The following is a 17,101-nucleotide window of genomic DNA, read 5'->3' as shown; positions in this document are numbered from 1 at the left end:
CAACAGGGATAGAACAGGCTCATATTTTAGTACTAAATATTTTAAGAGTCATCGTAATATCTGAGCTATCAGAGTGGTGCAGCCGGAAGTGTAACTTTTGATAGTTAGGGTGTTACACTTAAGCCTAGGTTTTGATCTAATAACTCTAATTTTACATTTTTGGTGTTTCTTATTTATTGCAAACAATATATTATAAATCATCATTGTGATATCTGAATTGATCTGTTTCTTTATATGAAAAATAGGCACACTACATAAAGTCGAGACACTGTAACACTACAAAAGTTGTTCTTGCCTTAGACTCTTCATACAGATGGGCGCTTAGTGGCACTCCCCTGTAGAACCGTGTTGGAGAGCTGTACTTTCTGGTACACTAGAATCTTTTTGGGCTATCATCTATTTTTCTTTTTTTATATAATTTATCATGAACAAACTCCTCCTATAAGATGTTTGGTGGAAGACTGAAAGCTAAGTTTTATATCTCATCATGGACATAATTCACATAGAATGCCATTATGCAGGTTCAGTTTCTGTAAATAGTTCCTTATTCCTATTATTTCTACAAGGAATGTGATTGCCAGGCTCTTGATCACAGGTATGGCTTAGATTCAAAAATGATATCTGGATTTGATAAGCATTGTCATCTGTTGTTTTCACACTTTTTAAATACTTGCATCATTATGTTAATATATATGGTGTTGGGTGCATGTGCTGCCTTCATAGGCATATGTCTATTGTACATTCTTCAATACTAGATATCCTAGAATTGTTAACTATTTTTAATATCCTGGCACCCTTGTGCAGCTTCTCTAAACAATGTTCAGCCTGTGGTCATAGTTTTGTTAGACATTTTTTTTGGTGGAACAAAGTAAGTCTACAGTTTGTTGATTTAATTTTTTCTTTACCATGTGTGACAGAGATTATGTTGCCAATTCTTTTCAAATTTGTACAGAGTCTTAGCTGACAAGTTAACATGCTCTTTATTATTCATGTTTAACGTTGATTAGTATGTTGCCACACCAATTCAATCGTATGGATATGGTGATTATGGAAGAAGAGCTATGATACTACTTAAGAAGAAAATTTTAAAGAATATAGTTCTAAGGTGAACTAAAATAGACCGGGCTGCTGATCTTGCACTACCACCTAGAATTGTAAGTTCCTGTTGCTCATATGGCTAGTTGTGCAATTCTGAATATGGAAACCCTACATATTTATTTCTATTTTGTTTCTCCTTGCAGGTTTCATTGAGGAAGGAAGCCTTGATATAAAAGAGCAAGACTATTATGTCATATTCTTTATCTCATCATAAAGTATGGTAAAGCTGTTGTCTGTGAAAAAACAAAAATAAAATTTATTCCATAAGAATGAAGTGCTATTTAATTTACTGGTTGCTAGGAAATTACTTTCTCATATCACTTTATTGTGAATGAAATTGACCTGGAGGGCAATTGCCTGTCCTGAACAGTTCCTTTTGTCAACTAGGGTTGAGGTTAATCTAGTGGATCAAAACATAAGCCAAAAACTCTTTATCAGAAACTTCCATCTGACATTTGATTAGCTAGGTCTGGCATGCCTTGCCTTGCCTCAACTTTAGATGATTGGTTTCCAAACTACTATCAATGCGCTGATAGAAGTTTGATCATGTCAAACAAGTTTAATTTAACCATGTTTGTGGATTAATTTTAGATTATACCTAAACTAATATTAGCTATTAGCTTTGCTGAATTGAGAATGAGAAAGAAGTAGATGAGAGACTGGCAAAAATTCAGTAGGCTGCTGGAGTTCCTTCCAAGAAGGACAAACCGGTGTGGCGCGAAGTGATCTTCCCTTTTCCTTCGCTTCGCCGGATGCTAATCACAGGATGTGGTATCCAATGTTTTCAGCAGATTCCTGGAATTGACGCAACATTGCATTACAGTCCTCAGATATTCAAAGCTGTTGGGATCAAGGACAATTCAAAGCTTCTAGCAGCAACAGTTGCTGTTGGAATATAAAAAACTATTTTCATATTGGTTGCCATAGTTCTTGTTGATAAACTAGGTAGGAAGCCTCTTCTTTACATAAGCGCAACTGGGATGACAATTTGTTTGTTCAACATAGGAGCTACTCTTTCTATGTTTGGACAAGGATCCTTTGTGATTATGGAATAATATATATTCATTTTGTTATGTTATAAATAATTTTTAATATGATTTCATTGGCATGTATTACTCGCTATACGGACATGTAGAGAGACTAGCAGAACAAATAAAGAAAGGTACTGATTCTGTAGATGGTGTTGAGGCCACTCTATGGTACCGGAGACTTTGCCGGAAGATGTAACACCCTACCACACAGAACTTTATGCTCAAGTCATAAAGTAGAGGTGGTGAGGTATTACGACCTCTAAAAATAAAATATATACATAATAATAGTTGAAAGAAATTTTATACGAGGAGCCTTTGAAGAAAATTTTAAAACAAAGCGTTAAACAGAAAAGTGCATCACTCGCGTAAGCGATAAACGTAAACCGACGAGATATGAGTGGTGCACGAAATTGTGATCTCAATGGCGCCAACAACTTGGTATGCACAATTGTAATCTCAACTCTTTTTCACAACTTCGCACAACTAACCAGCAAGTGCACTGGATCGTCTAAGTAATAAACCTTACGTGAGTAAGGGTCGATCCCACGGAGATTGTCGGCTTGAAGCAAGCTATAGTCATCTTGTAAATCTCAGTCAGGCGGATTCAAATGGTTATGGAGTTTTGATAATTAAAAGATAAATAAAACATAAAATAAAGATAGAGATAAGTATGTAATTCATTGGTAGGAATTTCAGATAAGCGTATGGAGATGCGTTGTTCCTTCTGAATCTTTGCTTTTCTACTGCCTCCATCCAATCCTTCAGACTCCTTTCTATGGCAAGTTGTATGTTGGGTATCACCGTTGTCTATGGCTACTTCCCGTCCTCTCAGTGAAAATGGTCCTCTACGGTTTCTGTACACTAATCAACTGTCAAATTGCTCGTCTCGGATGAAAAACACCATGCATAGATATCGTATGGCTAATCAGCTGTTGGTTCTCGATCATGTAGGAAAAGAATTTACTATCCTTTTGCGTCTGTCACCACGCCCTACAGTCGCGAGTTTGAAGCTCGTCACAGTCATCCCATCCCAGATCCTACTCGGAATACCACAGAGAAGGTTTAGACTTTCCGGATCTCAAGAATGCTGCTGATAAACCACTATTTTATGGTTTATCTTGTGCTTAATTGAGTGGATTTTATCAATCTTTCATACACTTATTCATACGAATTGCATGAGTTTACGTTTTCCTTCCTAATTTTGTGCTATGATTGAGAACATGCTTCTTTGGCCTTAATTTTGCTATTTATAATCTTCTCTTATTACCATTCGATGCCTTGATATGTGTGTTAAGTGATTTCAGAGATTACAGGACAGGAATAGCTTAGAGGATGGAAAGGAAGCATGTAAAAGTGGAAGGAATACAAGAAGCCGAAGGAACTGTAAAGCTGTCAGCCCTGACCTCTTCGCACTCAATCAATCATAACTTGAGCTACAGAGGTCCAAATGAGGCGGTTCCAGTTGTGTTGGAAAGTTAACATCCAGAGCTTCACAAAAATATATAATTTTTCATAGTTAACCTGGCGTTTAAGGATGTGGACGCGCAAAGTACGCGCACGCGCACATTGGCGAAAAGGCCATCGGCGCGCACGCGCACCTGGCGCGTACGCGCGCATGAGCCGCGACCTGTACGTGGCAGATTTCATCCCCATCAATTTTTGGGCTATTTTTGACCCAGTTCTCAGCCCAGAAACACAGATTAGAGGCTGGGAGGGGAGCAGAATCATTCATTCAAACATTACTCATAATTTTAGGGTTTAGATGTAGATTCTAGAGAGAAAGGCTCTCTCCTCTCTCTTAGGTCTTAGGATTAGGATTAGGATTCCTCTTTAAGGATTTAGGATTTCTTTTAGTCACTAGGATTGTTTTTTCATATCAGGTTCAATAATTTATGTTTCTCTTTTACTTTTATTTACTCTGATGCTTTTATTTGTATTTGATTTATGTTGCCCAATTGGCTTATGAACCATTCATGTTAGGATTTTCTTAATTAATATACTTTGAGGTATTTCAGACTCATGATTGTTTTGTTCTGTTTATGATTTATTTTCTTTTTTGGCTTTAGTTAATTAATTGGTAACACTTAAGTTATCAAACTCAGCAGTGGTTGAAATTGGCAATTGCTAATTGATTTAGATCGCTCTAAAAGTTGACTAGGACTTGAGGATCAATTTAATTAGTCTGCTTGACTTTCCTTTATTTAATGAGGGATAACTAAGCAGGATTAAAACCCAATTCCAACACACCTGATAAGGATAACTAGGATAGAAATTCCAATTCTCATACCTTGCCAAGAGATTTTCTAGTTATTAATTTATTTTTCTTGTCAATTAGACTACTTGCTCAAACCTTTTCAAACCCAAAAATACTGTTTTCCATAACCAATAATAAATCATACTTCCCTACAATTCCTTGAGAAGATGACCCGAGGTTTGAATACTTCGGTTTATAAATTTTATTGGGTTTGTTACTTGTGACAACCAAAACTTTTGTAAGAAAGGATTCTTGTCAGTCTAGAAGCTATACTTACAACGGGAATTTATTTGTGAAAATTCTAGATCGCGCGAGAGTTTCATTCTCCAGCTGCCAATGGATTCTAGCCTATACCATGAAGACTCTAATCTCGGATTCAGATGCCTCATTGTCAGAGGGGAGTCGATGTGAATCATTGATTGGAAACCCAAGAGATATACATTCAAGCTTGTCTTCATATAGAACGGAAGTGGTGGTCAATCACGCGTTCATAAATGAGAATGGTGATGAGTGTCACATAATCATCACATTCATCATGTTCTTGTGTGCGAATGAATATTTTAGAATAAGAATAAGCGTGAATTGAATAGAAAATAGTAGTACTTTGCATTAATACTCGAGGAACAGCAGAGCTCCACACCTTAATCTATGGTGTGTAGAAACTCCACCGTTGAAGATGCATAAGTGAAAATACGGTAGGCATGGCCGAATGGCCAGCCTCCCAAAATGTGAATAATGGTCCAAAGATGTTCCCCAAAAACTCCCTAGTACAATAGTAAAAAGTTCTATTTATAAACTAGTTACTAGGGTTATAGAAACAAGTAAATGATGCAGAAATCCACTTCCGGGCCCAGTTGGTGTGTGCTTGGGCTGAGCATTGAAGCTTTCACGTGTAGAGAACTTCCTTGGAGTTAAACGCCAGTTTGTAACTTGTTTCTGGCGTTTGACTCTAGCTTGCAACTTGTTTCTGGCGTTTAACACCAAAATAGGGCAGAAATCTGGTGTTGAACGCCAGTTTGCATCATCTAAACTGGGGCAAAGTATAAACTATTATATATTGCTGGAAAGCCCTGGATGTCTACTTTCTAACGCAATTGAGAGCGTGCCATTTAGGTTTCTGACGCTCCAAAAATTCCATTTCGAGTGCAGGGAGGTCAGAATCCAACAGCATCAGCAGTCCTTTTTCAGCCTCTGAATCAGATTTTTGCTCAGGTCCCTCAATTTCAGCCAGAAAATATCTGAAATCACAGAAAAACACACAAACTCATAGTAAATTCTAGAAATGTGAATTTTGCTTAAAAAATAACAAAAATATACTAAAAAGTAGCTAAATCATACGAAAAACTATGTAAAAATAATGTCAAAAAGTGTATAAATTATCCGCTCATCACAACACCAAACTTAAATATTTGCTTATCCCCAAGCAACTGAAAACAAAATAGGATAAAAAGAAGAGAATATACAATGAATCCCACAGTATCAATGAAACTTAGTTCTAATTAGATGAGCGGGGCTTGTAGCTTTTTGCTTCTGAACAGTTTTGGCATCTCACTTTATCCTTTGAAATTCAGAATGATTGGCATCTATAGGAACTCAAAATTTTAGATAGAGTTATTGATTCTCCTAGTTCAGCATGTTGATTCTTGAACACAGCTACTTTATGAGTCTTGGCCGTGGCCCTAAGAACTTTATTTTCTAGTATTACCACCGGATACATAAATGCCACAGACACATAACTGGGTGAACCTTTTCAGATTGTGACTTAGCTTTGATAAAGTCCCCAGTTAGAGGTGTCCAGAGTTCTTAAGCACACTCTTTTTTGCTTTGGATCACGACTTTAACCACTCAGTCTCAAGCTTTTCACTTGGACCTTCATGAAATAAGCACATGGTTAGGGACAGCTTGATTTTGCCGCTTAGGCCTGGATTTTATTTCCTTGGGCCCTCCTATCCATTAATGCTCAAAGCCTTGGATCCTTTTTACCCTTGCCTTTTGGTTTAAAGGGCTATTGGCTTTTTCTGCTTGCTTTTTCTTTTTCTTTTTCTCTCTTTTTTTTGCCATTTTTTTGCTACTTTTTTTTCACTGCTTTTTCTTGCTTCAAGAATCAATTTCATGATTTTCTAGATTATCAATAACATTTCTCTTTGTTCATCATTCTTTCAAGAGCCAACAATTTTAACATTCATAAACTTCACTATAAAAAAATATGCACTGTTCAAGCATTCATTCAAAAAACAAAGTAAAGCTCAAAACTGAAAACAGAAAAATAAATAGACAAGGAGATTAAGGAATGAGTCTACCTTAGTGAGGGTGGCGTCCTCTTCTTGAAGAACCAATGGTGCTCTTGAGCTCCTCTATGTCTCTTCCTTGCCTCTGTTGCTCCTCCCTCATAGCTCTTTGATATTTTCTAATCTTATGGAGAATGATGGGGTGCTCTTGGTGCTCCACCCTTAGTTGGTCCATGTTGTAACTCAAGCCTTCCAAAGAGGTGTTGAGTTTTTTCCAATAGTTGTGTGGAGAAAAATACATCCCTTGAGGTATCTCAGGGATTTCTTGATGAGGAATTTTCTCATGCTCTTGTTGAGGTCCATGAGTGGGCTCTCTTGTTTGCTCCATCCTTTTCTTAGTGATGGGCTTGTCCTCTTCAATGAGGATGTCTCCTTCTATGTCAATCCCGGCCAAATTGCATAGGTGACAAATGAGATGAAAAAAGGCTAACCTTGCCAAAGTGGAGGACTCGTCAACCACCTTGTAGAGTTCTAGAGGTATGATATCATGAACTTCCACTTCCTCCCCAATCATGATACTATGGATCATGATGGCCCGATCTGCAGTCACTTCAGATCGGTTGCTAGTAGGAATAATAGAGCGTTGGATGAACTCCAACCATCCTCTAGCCATAGGCTTAAGGTATGATATTCTCAATTGAACCGGATTACCTCTTGAGTCTCTTTTCCATTGAGCTCCTTCCACACATATGTCCATGAGGACTTGGTCTAACCTTTGATCAAAGTTGACCCTTCTAGTGTAGGGGCGTGCGTTTTCTTGCATCATTGGCAAGTAGAACGCCAACCTTACATTTTTTGGACTAAAATCTAAGTATTTTCCCCAAACCATTGTAAGTCAATTCTTTGGATTCGGGTTCATACTTTGATCATGGTTCCTAGTGATCCATGCATTGGCATAGAACTCTTGAACCATTAAGATTCTGACTTGTTGAATGGGGTTGGTGAGAACTTCCCAACCTCTTCTTCGGATTTCATGTCGGATCTCCGGATACTCATTTTTTTTAGCATGAAAGGGACCTCAGGGATCACCTTCTTCTTGGCCACAACTTCATAGAAGTGGTCTTGATAAACCTTTGAGATGAATCTCTCCATCTCCCATGACTCGGAGGTGGAAGCTTTTGTCTTCTCTTTCCTCTTTCTAGAGGTTTCTCTGGCCTTAGGTGCCATAAATAGTTATGGAAAAATAAAAAGCAATGCTTTTACCACACCAAACTTAAAATATTTGCTCATCCTCGAGCAAAAGAAGAGAGAAAGAAGTGGGAGAAGAAGAGAATGGAGGAGATGGAGGGAGAGAGTGAATTCGGTCAAGGGGGTAGTAGGTGTTGGGTATTTATAAGGAAAGAGAGGGAGAGTGACCGAATAGAATTGGGTGGGTTTGGGAGGAAAATGTGTTTGAATTTTAAAGTGAGGTAGGTGGGGTTTTTGGGGAAGGGGTTTGGAGGTGATTGGTTAAGAGAATATAGGGAAGAGGGTATGATTTGATTGGTGAGTGGGAGAGAGAGAGGTGAGGTAGGTGGGGATCCTGTAGAGTCCACAGATCCTTAGAGGTCAAGGATTTCTCATCCCTGCTCCTGTTAGGCGTGTAAAACGCCCCTATTATGCAATCCTGGCATTTAACGCCAGACTGCTGCTTGTTTCTGGCATTAAACACCAGCTTTTATTCCTTTCCTGGCGTTAAACGCCAAACTGCAACCTGTTTCTGGTATTTAACGCTAGTTTGTTGCTTCTTTCTGGCGTTTAACGCTAGTATGGTGCTTCTTTCTGGCGTTTAACGCCCAGAATGGTGTCAAACTGGGCGTTAAACACCCATTCTGCTACCCTTACTGGCGTTTTTCTCCTCCAGGGTGTGATATTTTTAATGCTATTTTTTATTATTCTTTAATTTTTTGCAGTTGTTTTTGTGACTCCACATGATCATCAACCTAACAAAAAAGAAAATAACATAGATAAATAAAATTAGGTTGCCTCCCAATAAGCGCTTCTTTAATGTCAATAGCTTGATAGTGAGCTCTCATGGAGCTTCACAGATGTTCAAAGCATTATTGGAGGCTCCTAACACCAAACTTAGAGTTTGAATGTGGGGGTTCAACACCAAACTTAAAGTTTGGTTGTGGCCTCCCAACACCAAACTTAGAGTTTGACTGTGGGGGCTTTGTTTGACTTTACATTGAGAAAAGCTTTGCTTGCTTCCTCTCCATGGTTACAGAGGGAGATCCTTGAGTTTTAAACACAAGGTAATCCTCATTCAATTGAAGGATCAACTCTCCTCTGTCCACATCAGTCACAGCTTTTACTGTGACTAGGAAGGGTCTTCCAAGGATGATGGATTCATCCTCATCCTTCCCAGTGTCTAGGATTATGAAATCAGCAGGGATGTAAAGGCCTTTGACCTTTACTAGCACGTCCTCTACCTGTCCATCAGCCTTTTTTATGGATTTGTCTGCCATCTCTAATGAGAATTTGGCAGCCTATACCTCAATGATTTCTAGTTTCTCCATTACAGAGAGTGGCATTAAGTTTATGCCTGACCCCAGGTCACACAGAGCCTTCCCAAAGGTCATGGTGCCTATGGTACAAGGAATTAAGAATTTACCAGGATCCTGTTTCTTTTGAGGTAATGTCTGCCTAACCAAGTCATTCAGTTCATTGGTGAGCAAGGGGGTTCATCCACCCAAGTCTTATTACCAAATAACTTGGCATTCAGCTTCATGATTGCTTCAAGGTATTTAGTAACTTGCTCTTCAGTAATGTCTTCATTCTCTTCAGAGAAGGAATAGTCATCAGAGCTCATGAATGGCAGAAGTAGGTTCAATGGAATCTTTATGGTCTCTAGATGAGCCTCAGATTCCTTAGGTTCCTCAATTGGGAATTTCTTTTTGTCCAGAGGACGTCCCATGAGGTCTTCCTTACTGGGATTCACGTCCTCCTCCTCCTCTCTAGGTTCGGCCATACCAAGTAAGGTTATGGCCTTACACTCTCTTTTTGGATTCTCTTCTGTATTGCTTGGGAGAGTACTAGGAGGAGTTTCAGTGACTCTTTTACTCAGGTGGCCTACTTGTGCCTCCAAATTTTTAATGGAGGATCTTGTTTCATTCATGAAACTTAAAGTGGCCTTAGATAGATCAGAGACTATGTTTGCTAAGCTAGAGGGGCTCTGCTCAGAATTCTCTGTCTGTTGCTGAGAGGATGATGGAAAAGGCTTGCTATTGCTAAACCAATTTCTTCCACCATTATTAAAGCCTTGTTGAGGCTTTTGTTGATCCTTCCATGAGAAATTTGGATGATTTCTCCATGAGGGATTATAGGTGTTTCCATAGGCTTCACCCATGTAATTCACCTCTGCCATTGCAGGGTTCTCAGGATCATAAGCTTCTTCTTCAGAAGATGCTTCTTTAGTACTATTGGATGCATTTTGCAATCCATTCAGACTCTGAGAAATCATATTGACTTGCTGAGTCAACATTTTATTCTGAGCCAATATGGCATTCAGAGCATCAATTTCAAGAACTCCCTTCCTCTGAGGCATCCCGTTACTCACAGGATTCCTTTCAGAGGTGTACATGAACTGGTTATTTGCAACCATGTCAATGAGTTCCTGAGCCTCTGTAGGTGTTTTCTTCAGGTGAATAGATCCACCTGCAGAATGGTCCAATGACATCTTAGATAATTCAGACAGATCATCATAGAATATATCCAGGATGGTCCATTCTGAAAGTGTGTCAGAATGACACTTTTTGGTCAGTTGCTTGTATCTCTCCCAAGCTTCATAAAGGGATTCACCTTCTTTCTGCCTGAAGGTTTGAACATCCACTCTAAACTTGCTCAGCTTTTGAGGAGGAAAAAACTTGGCTAAGAAAGTCGTGACCAGCTTATCCCAAGAGTTCAGGCTATTTTTAGGTTGAGAGTCCAACCATATTCTAGCTCTGTCTCTTACAGCAAAAAGGAAAAACATAAGCTTGTAGACCTTAGGATCAACTCCATTGGTCTTAACAGTATCACAGATCTGTAAGAATTCAGTTAAGAACTGAAAAGGATCTTTTGATGGAAGTCCATGAAACTTGCAATTCTGTTGCATCAGAGAAACTAATTGAGGCTTTAGCTCAAAATTGTTTGCTCCAATGGCAGGGATTGAGATGCTTCTTCCATGGAAGTTGAAATTTGGTGCAGTAAAGTCACCAAGCATCTTCCTTGCACCTCCACCATTGTTATTGGTTTCGGCTATCTCTACTTCTTTTTCGAGATTCTTTGTAAGGTTTTCTCTGGATTGTTGTGCTTTAGCTTCTCTTAGCTTCTTCTTCAGAGTCCTTTCAGGTTCAGGGTCAGCTTCAACAAGAATGTCCTTATCCTTGCTCCTACTCATATGAAAAAAAAGAGAACAGAAAATAATAGGGATCCTTTTTAGCCAGATATAGAGGTTCCTTTATATAAGTAGAAGAGAAGAAGAATAGAAGAGGAAAAATTCGAACACAGAGAGAGAAGAGAAGAGGGTTCGAATTATGAGTAGAAGAGAAGTGTTAGTAATTAAATAAATAAATAGAAGAAGATGAGAGGGAGAGAATTTCGAAAATTGTTTTTGAAAAATGGTTAGTAATTTTCAAAAATTAAGAGAAGATATAAAATTAAAATTAAAATTTGAAACAATTAGTTAATTAAAAAGAATTTTGAAAAAGGGTAAGGAATTTTCAAAAATTAGAGAGAGAAAAGTAGTTAGGTGATTTTGAACAAGATAAGAAATAGTAAAACAAACAAAAAGTCAATTAGTTAATTGAAAAGATATGAAAATCAATTTTGAAAAGATAAGAAGTTAGAAAATATTTTGAAATTAAAATTTGAAAAAGATATGATTTGAAAAAGATATGTTTGAAAAAGATATGATTGAAAAGATATGATTAAAATTTATTTTTGAAAAAGATTTGAAAAGAAAATTAAAAAGATTTGATTTTTTAAAATTAAAATTGATTACTTGACTAATAAGAAACTAAAAGATATGATTCTAGAATTTAAAGATTGAACCTTTCTTAACAAGAAAGTAACAAACTTGAAATTTTTGAATCAAAACATTAATTGTTAGTGTTAATTTCGAAAATTATGAAATAAAGATAAGAAAAAGATTTTGAAAATCAATTTAAAAAAATTCAAAAATATAAAAGAAAAACGGAAAAGATTTGATTTTTGAAAAAGTTTTGAGAAGATAAGAGTTTTAAAATTGAAATCTTGACTTGAGTAACAAAAAACAACTTATTTTAAAAAATTTTGACTAAGTCAACCCAAAGATTTCGAAATTTATGAGTAAAATAAGGGAGAGATGTTTTTTTATTTTTTTGAATTTAATGAGGAAAGAGAAAAACCACAAAATGACTCAACACATAAAAATTTTGGATCAAAACAAATGATGCATGCAAGAACACTATGAATGTCAAGATGAACAACAAGAACATTTTGAAGATCATAATGAACATCAAGAACTTATTTTTTGAAAAATTTTCAAGAAAAGAAAAACATGCAAGATACCAAACTTAGAAATTTTTAATGCTTAGACACTAACAAACTAAAAATGCATATGAAAAGCAAGAAAAGACACAACCAATAAAATGTAAAGATCAAACAAGAAGACTTACCAAGAACAACTTGAAGATCATGAAGAATACATGCACGAATTTTTCAAAAAATGAACAAATTTTAAGAACATGCAATTGACACCAAACTTAAAAATTAACACTAGACTCAAACAAGAAACACAAAATTTTTTTGTTTTATTATTTTATAATTTTTTGTATTTTTTTTTTGAAAACTATTTTGGAAAAACGAAAAAGAAGAAAAAATTTTTAAAAGATTTTTGAAAAATTTTTGAAAACAAAATAAAGGTTGAAACAAAAAGAAAATTACCTAATCTGAGCAACAAGATGAACCGTCAGTTTTCCAAACTCGAACAATCTCCAGCAACGGCACCAAAATTATGGTGCACAAAATTGTGATCTCAATGGCGCCAACAACTTGATACGCACAATTGTAATCTCAACTCTTTTTCACAACTTCGCACAACTAACCAGCAAGTGCACTGGGTCGTCCAAGTAATAAACCTTACGTGAGTAAGGGTTGATCCCACGGAGATTGTCGGCTTGAGGCAAGCTATGGTCATCCTGTAAATCTCAGTCAAGCAGATTCAAATGGTTATGGAGTTTTGATAATTAAAAGATAAATAAAACATAAAATAAAGATAGAGATACTTATGTAATTCATTGGTAAGAATTTCAGATAAACGCATGGAGATGCGTTGTTCCTTCTGAATCTCTACTTTCCTACTGCCTTCATCCAATCTTTCAGACTCCTTTCTATGGCAAGCTGTATGTTGGGTGTCACCGTTGTCAATGGCTACTTCCCGTCCTCTCAGTGAAAATGGTCCTCTACGGTTTCTGTACGGCTAATCAACTGTCGGATTGCTCATCTCGGATGAAAAATACCATGCACAGATATCGTATAGCTAATCAGCTGTTGGTTCTCGATCGTGTAGGAATAGGATTTACTATCCTTTTGCGTCTGTCACCACGCCCTACAATCGCGAGTTTGAAGCTCGTCACAGTCATCCCATCCCAGATCCTACTCGGAATACCACAGACAAGGTTTAGACTTTCCGGATCTCAAGAATGCTGCCAATGGATTCTAGCCTATACCACGAAGACTCTAATCTCGGATTCAGATGCCCCATTGTCAGAGGGAAGTCGATGTGAATCATTGATTGGAAACCCAAGAGATATACATTCAAGCTTGTCTTCATGTAGAACGGAAGTGGTTGTCAATAATGCGTTCATAAGTGAGAATAGTGATGAGTGTCACATAATCATCACATTCATCATGTTCTTTTGCGCGAATGGATATCTTAGAATAAGAATAAGCATGAATTGAATAGAAAACAGTAGTACTTTGCATTAATACTCGAGGAATAGCAGAGCTCCTCACCTTAATCTATGGTGTGTAGAAACTCCACTGTTGAAGATACATAAGAGAAAATAGGGTAGGCATGTGACGTTAGGATTTTTGCCAGTAAAGAATTTCATAAAAACAGTCACGTTGTAGATATAGTCTCTAAACCGACAGAAATCCCTTCGTACAAATGTTTTGGTTGTCACAAGTAACAAACCCCTTTAAAATTGATAACCGAGTATTTAAACCTCGGGTCGTCTTCTCAAGGAATTGCAGGGAGGTATGTTCTTATTATTGGCTATGAAAAAGGTAAAATTGGGTTTTTGGAAGTAAGGGGGCAGTATGTTGGACAAAAAATAATAAGAAAAATAAATAAATAACTATAAAATAAACTCTTGGCAAGGTATGGGAACTGGAGGTCCTATCCTAGTTATCCTTATCAATTGTGATGAGAATTGGATTTTTCTCCCACCTTGTTAACCTTTAACTATGGAGGTAAGTTAAGTGGATGAATTAATTCGAATCCTCAAGTCCTAGTCTTTCCTTGGGAAAGACTAGAGTTATTGGAATATGAATTAATGAAATGAAGAAATCCAATTTTCAATCAACGAGTTTGATAACTCTAGAGTCACCAATTATTTAACCAAAGCCAAAAGGAAAACTATCAACTCGAATGAAAATAATTTGGATAAGTACCAACAACATAAATTAAAGAAAGCAATCATAGATCTGAATAACCTCAAATAACATTAATTAAGAAAATCAATCCAAAGTATTTTAAAATAAAAGGGAAGCTTAAAACAAAGAAACATTAAACCTGGATCGAGAGTCACTCTTAGAAACTAAGAGAAGTCCTAAATCCTAGTTTCTAAAAATCCATAAATTCCAATCCTAATCATAATCCTAAGAGAGAGGAGAGAACCTCTCTCTCTAAAAACTACATCTAAAATTGTAAAAAGTGAATTATGAGTGCCTAATTATGAATGGATGCATTCCCCCACCTTATAGCCTCTAGTCTGTGTTCTCTGGGCCGAAAACTGGGTCAGGAACAGCCCAGAAGTCACTCTAGTGCTTTCTGGTCCGTACAGGTCGCGGAAAAGTGACGCGGCCGCATGGCTCACGCGGCCACGCGGGTTGCGTTCCTGCCAGGTCACGCGTCCGCGTGGCTCACGCGTTCGCGTCGCCTGGCGTCGGGGCAGCTATAACAAATTATCTATCAAATCGAAGCCCCGGGCGTTAGCTTTCCAACGCAACTGGAACCGCGTCGTTTGGACCTCTGTAGCTAAAGTTATAGCCGTTTGAGTGTGAAGAGGTCAGCCTGGACAGCTTAGCAATTTCTCCAACTTATTGTATTCCTTCCACTTTTGCATGCTTCCTTCCCATCCTCCAAGCCATTCCTGCCTTATTATATCTGAAAACACTTAACACACATATCAAGGCATCTAATGGTAATAAGAGAGGATTAATAATAAGCAAATATAAGTCCAAAGAAACATGTTTTCAATCAAAGCACATAATTAGGAAGGCAAATGTAAAACCATGCAAATAGTATGAATAAGTGGGTAAAGAGTTGATAAAAATCACTCAATTGAGCACAAGATAAACCATGAAATATGGGTTTATCAGCATGGCCGAATGGCCAGCCTCCCAAAATGTGAACAATGGTCCAAAGATGTTCCCTAAAAGCTCCCTAGTACAATAGTAAAAAGTTCTATTTATACTAAACTAGTTACTAGGGTTACAGAAACAAGTAAATGATGCAGAAATCTACTTCTGGGCCCACTTGGTATGTGCTTGGGCTGAGCATTGAAGCTTTCACGTGTAGAGGTCTTCCTTGGAGTTAAACACCAGTTTGTAACTTGTTTCTGGCGTTTGACTCTAGCTTGCAACTTGTTTCTGGCGTTTAACGCCAAAATAGGGCAGAAAGCTGGCGTTGAACGCCAAATTGCGTCATCTAAACCTGGGAAAAGTATAAACTATTATATATTGCTAGAAAGCCCTGGATATCTACTTTCTAACGCAATTTAGAACGTGCCATTTGGGTTTCTATAGCTCCAAAAATTCCATTTTGAGTACAAAGAGGTTAGAATCCAACAGCATCAGCAGTCCTTTTTCAGCCTCTGAATCAAATTTTTGTTCAGGTCCCTCAATTTCAGCCAGAAAATACTTGAAATCACAGAAAAACACACAAACTCATAGTAAAGTCCAGAAATGTGATTTTTGTTTAAAAACTAATAAAAATATACTAAAAAGTAGCTAAATCATACTAAAAACTATGTAAAAACAATGCCAAAAAGCGTATAAATTATCCACTCATCAATGAGTGAAAGACATATACATAGGAAAAGAATCCCAAGTATACAGATAATAAAGCTTCTGACTCAGCTCGCGAAGTTAAAACTGGCCAGAGCATATATACATATATACATGAGAAACCCAAAATACTCAAAATACTGTTTACAAAACCTGTTTCTCCAAGTCAACCTCTAAGAGGGATAAAACATAAAATATACGTAGTAGAGATATAATAGTATCTATATCTATATCTTAACCAAAATGTAAACCCAACACACAAGGATCCTTCGCTGACAGAACCTCCCAGAATGCCTCAGTGGTTTTAGAAAAATTAAATTTTATAATTTAACCAATTTATCCTCTATCAAAATCAAAGTTCTACATTTAAAAATGACTCTAAAAGCTTCATATTCAATCACAACCAATCATGCCTCAATTTTAAACCATTTCATTCCACAAGTTCTCAAATATACAACACAATTATCAATTTATCAATATTCATATATTCACATTCATAATCCTCATCTATTAGCATCAAATTCATCATTCATCAATCTATTTTACCAACACCAACCACATTCACATCAATAAATCATCAATCTAATCATACCTCATCATTTTAACATACATTGAAAACTAAAATCATTAAACATACTCCAAACACAATTCAACTTATCCTATAATCATCTAGCCTAAATTTTCACGATATCGTATATGTTATATACGACAAACTAAAACCATACCTTGGTCGATTCCCTGTTAATCCCAAAATGTCACAATTGACTACCGTTCCACAAAACCCAACGCTCCAAACCTCTCTAATGAATGTTCAGCTTCCAAGGTTCACTTCCAAGAATCCAATTTCATCAATTCATCTCCAATTCAACATAATTTCAATCTAATACATACAATTCCATCGTAACCACAAATCAATACCTAAACTTCAAAAAATTAAAATATTCACAAGGGATATGAGTTTCTCAACTTACCCATGGATGACCTGGGCAAAACCCAGTGATTATCTACTGTTAGAGTACCCCTAAACCATCAGAATTACAAAATCTCTCAATTATCAAAATCTAAAATCACGAACTAAAAAAGGGGAGAATTGGGTGAGAAAATGTAATTTTCTCACCAAATTGGTTAGTGAATTTTGTAGAGAATTCTAAATTGAAAGTTACGTGGAATTAAATTTTTGGCAACGGTTTGGCGTC

At 36.9% G+C, this 17,101-nt stretch overlaps 1 pseudogene; it reads left to right on the top strand.

Moving 5' to 3' along the window:
* The first annotated feature begins 692 nt into the window (after positions 1 to 692).
* Positions 693 to 17,101, top strand: part of LOC107479439 (probable NAD(P)H dehydrogenase (quinone) FQR1-like 1) — a 17,434-nt pseudogene continuing 1,025 nt past the window's right edge.

Source organism: Arachis duranensis, chromosome 3, assembly GCF_000817695.3.
Source record: "Arachis duranensis cultivar V14167 chromosome 3, aradu.V14167.gnm2.J7QH, whole genome shotgun sequence".
NCBI lineage: Eukaryota > Viridiplantae > Streptophyta > Magnoliopsida > Fabales > Fabaceae > Arachis > Arachis duranensis.
The sequence above is the reverse complement of the archived record's forward strand: the minus strand, read 5'-3'. Positions and strand labels throughout refer to the sequence as shown.